Source organism: Lethenteron reissneri, chromosome 65 (assembly GCF_015708825.2).
Source record: "Lethenteron reissneri isolate LAM-NWPU_2019-01 chromosome 65, ASM1570882v1, whole genome shotgun sequence".
NCBI classification, from domain to species: domain Eukaryota; kingdom Metazoa; phylum Chordata; class Hyperoartia; order Petromyzontiformes; family Petromyzontidae; genus Lethenteron; species Lethenteron reissneri.
The window spans coordinates 13,052,507-13,057,003 of NC_083843.1; positions in this window are offsets into that span (position 1 = coordinate 13,052,507).

Sequence of the window (4,497 nt, forward strand, 5' to 3'; positions counted from 1 at the left end):
CAGAGGTTTTATTGGGGCCCTCTGGAGGAAGAGGCATTCCAGCAGCTGCGCTCACGTCTGACAGATGCACCACCATTGGCTTTTCCGGATTTTGGCCTCCCCTTTATCCTGGACACGGACGCCAGCGATGTGGGCATCGGCAGTGTTTTGTCGCAAGTCCAGCAGGGTCGCGAGGTGGTTATCGCCTATGGTAGTCGCGTGCTTTCATCAGCGGAGCAGCGCTACTGCGTCACACGTAGGGAACTCCTGGCAGTCGTTCACTTCGTGCAGCAATTTCGACCCTACCTGTATGGTCGCAAATTTACGGTCCGCACTGACCACGCGGCCTTGCAGTATTCGCTCCGCATCGACCAGCCTTCGGGCCAGCTGGCCAGATGGATAGAGCGCCTGCAGGAGTACAGGTACCAAGTAGTGCATCGCAAAGGGACCAGACATGCCAACGCAGACGCATTGTCCCGACTGGCGCCCCAGGGCCCTTGTGCATGCACCACAGGCGGGGCACGCTGCAAGGAGGCGAGGCCGGAGGGGACAGTCATCGCTCCCGTACGCACGGCGGAGGACGCACAGGGTGAGGTCCAGCTGACCGACCACGACCTGGGGCTGACCTTGGACGATTGGCGACGGCTACAGCTGGAGGAAGCCCCACTGCGAACGCTACGCGCCTCAGCAGAGGCAGGGGGGGAGGAGTACATCGTATGGGAGGACCTCCTCATGCGATGGGACCCGACAGGGCGCCGACGATGCCTGGTAGTTCCGGAGTCGCTGCGTCAACAATTGGTTATGGACGTACACGGCCGCCAGCTGCTGCACCTGGCGGGGCGGAAGACACTGTACACATTACAGAGTCGGTACTTTTGGCCAGGTATGACCGCTGATGTGCATCGATGGGTCGCTACCTGCGTCGAATGTGCGCGGCGAAAGCCGCCACCCCGGGTAAGCCGGGCGCCCCTACAGCCCATCACGGTGACCAGGGTCAACGAATTGGTTGCGTTGGACATCCTGGGACCACTGCCGGTCACGCCACGGGGAAATAAATACCTGTTGGTCGGAGTCGAGTACTGCACGAGGTGGCCGATGGCGTGGGCCCTCCCGGACCAAACGGCACAGACCATCGCCGATGCCTTCGTGGGAGGCTATGTCCTTGATAAGGGGGCACCGGAGCGGTTGCTCACGGATCAGGGCAGGAATTTCTCCTCACAGCTATTGAAGGACGTCTGCTCTATCCTGGGCACTAAAAAGGTCCGAACATCTCCGTATCATCCCCAGACCGATGGGATGGTAGAGCGGCTTAACCGCACCATAGCGGCCATGCTGTCCCAAGTGGTGGACGAAAACCATTCCGACTGGGACCTCCACATTCCATCTGTCTTAGCGGCGTACAGGGTGGCCCCACACGCGGCGACGGGGTTCTCGCCGTTTTTCCTGATGTACGGACGGGATCCCGTTCCGCCTATTGAGGTGCAGTTGACGGACATTCCCGCAAGAGCCGACGCATGGCCGAAGGCACTAAAGACCTCCCTCATTTATTTGAGAGAGGCCCGCCAAGCAGCCGAGGCCGCATCGGCCACGAGCCAAGAGAGTAATGTACGGATACGGGAGAGGACAGTGACAGCCAAGCCCTTCAAAGTCGGGGACCAGGCATGGCTACACTGTCCTCAGGTGCCGGTTGGCCTCTCACCAAAGCTGCACCGACCCTGGAAAGGGCCGGTCGAGGTCATTAAAGCACTCCGACCGCAGTGCGTCCAGGTCCAACTGGGTAAGCGACGATGGTTTGTACACCCCACCCGCCTTAAGCCATACATCTCTCCACCGTCATCTTCACCAACATCACCACCAACATCACTGCCAACATCATCATCATCCCTACCCAGGCCAAGGTCGCCGACCACCACGCACCGACCGGCAGGGGGTTCGGTGCCCTGTGTTCCCTTGTCACCTACAGCACCCCATGTGAGGCCTGACGGAGCGGCGGCACGAGCGGGGGCCGGAGAGACAGCGGCGCCGGGCAAGGCGACACCAGCACCACCGAACCAGGGACCGCGACGAGAGGGCCTTCGAAGGAGGGGGCCGCCACGGTCATCTGCTGCCTGTGGATGTCCGGGCTGTTACGGGATGCTGGCTGGAGACCTGGGCAGGCCGCGCAATTGATTTCGTTGTGTTATGTTGCATTGTATGGTTGTGGGGGGGGTAAGGGCTGTCGTCACTGTCAGTGGGGGGAGGCATGGGGAGATTTAAATGGTCCATGGGGGAGGCAGAACCGAGGACGGTTATTTTTTTCTCCGGGGGGGGGGGGTGATGTAGGGGTGTCAGGGGAAGGATTCCCACCAATAGATGGGTTAGTGGGAGGGGTGATCGAAGAGATATAAGGAGAGAACGGGCGGGAAGAAGGGGCCTTTGGCGGGAACGAGATTGGGACGGCTGGGGGGCAGGTGTGGAGAGAAGGAAAAGAATAAAGGACGAGACCCCTGCAATCTGGTGTCGGCTCCTACTTTACACAGGGAAGGCTGCAAACCTACGCACCCCCTGCATGAACGACGGAGGCGCAGGGACAGACGTTCGATCACGTTGGAATCGATCTGCAGACGGCAGTCTTCTCGCACGGCCAGCTCAGCTGTGTTGCCTTATCTCGATCCCGCGATCCCAACCAGGTGAAAGTCCGCATCAAATCGAATCCCCGGCAAGGCCATCTACTTCACGACGAGAGAAAATTCACACGAAATATCGTTTTCAATTAAGTCTGACATATGTAAAATTACATGATTTTAATAAAGAAATACAATTATCTAATTCAAAGCATAATACAATTCAAAGATGTTTCATTTGAAAACTTAACAATGGAGCATCAGGAGCTTACGTGAATGCGTCGTTTTGTGTGCAATCACTTCTGTGACTTTCCTGGCCGAAGGCCCTAAATGGTTGTGAGGGACGCCGCAGGCGGTCTGGCTTGCTTCCACCCATGGTTGTGAACATCCAGACGTTAATCGGCAAGGACCATTTCCTGTCCTAGTTCAACAAAACCTACGTCAACACATAATACGAAATTATAATTCGTGTTGTAGAGAATGAACCTCCTATACGTGTAACTTTTCAGTGGTATGCCTTGTAACTGATGAATGATCCGAGTGTGCTCCCTATTTCAAAGACAATGAGTTGCTCCAGAGGCAGACGCTTCCTGAAAACACAAAAGTACCCTTTGACCTATATCACAAAAACGGGTCTCACCCGAGTTATCTATACAGGTTACTTCCAAAAACACACTTTGTCCTAACATTACTTATTCAATGTTTGACAAAATGTTACATGTACGCACACAATCAGACAAGTATTCATTCTAAATTATTGAGTCATTTTAACATTTAATTACATCGTATAATGAAGCTATTTTAAAAAAATACGCACCGTCTGTATGTACAACATACTATTGCGCCATTCAAAACGAGTAGACCATTGCATGCTGGCGTCTCGGTCAAAATATAGCAAATTCTAAACATTACCTACAAACTCCACAACTGACATGGCACATCAACCATCGCCCCCTACTGACAGGCTCTTGTCCACATGCAGGCCGATGCAGGGCCACCACCTTGTGCCACACAGGCGCAGCTGCTACTTTGGGATTTCTCTTGGGAGTTTGAAACGAGATACGATACAAAACTCTGGATTGCCGAGGTGATTAAGCAAGCACCATAAAAATGCAATTGATAACAGTGAATGCTTGGGAGCTTTTCGGCTCTCGCTCCTGGTGAGAGATCTACGCAACCCACAGGTCCACAAAGACTGGCCGCTCTTACCCTGCAGGTTGAACCTAGGAATTGAGTGTTCAACTTCACATTCTTGTCATTAAAGGCCTGTGACAAAGGTGCATCTATTGGAGCGACATCGTCTCTAGCTTACACATCTACCGGGTCTCCTTTTGACTTTGTCTTGTCTCGGAGGAAGTCCACCCACACCTCCACTTCCACAAACTGCTGGGAGTTGCCTCGCTCTGCCTCACAGTCAGAATTCTCCTCCTGCTTCACGTTGCCTCCATCGATGTGAAGGTCCCATTTTGGAGTTGAATCTTCATCTTCACATTTTAGCTTCACTTTCTTCGCTCTTCACAATCACTTGTTCACATTTCACCGTCACCTCTTCATATTTCACCTCGATACCTTTAAAAGTGTCCAAGCTGGGATTTTCTTCCGGTTCTTGTTTAATGAGGGATGGGCTCATTGCGGCACTTTGACTTTCACAAGCTGATTTCTGACTCCACTCCTTGTCGATCTTCTGATGCTTGTGTGTTCGCTGGTGGACATGAAAATGTGATGAATATGCAAATGCATTCCCACACACACTGCACTTGAAGGGTTTCTCTCCTGTGTGTGTTCTCTGGTGTGTTTTAAGAGAAATAATACCATGCAAATGCCTTCCCACACACACTGCACTTGAAGGGTTTCTCTCCCGTGTGAGTTCTCTGGTGTTTTTTAATAGCAGATGACTGTGAAAATGCCTTGTCAC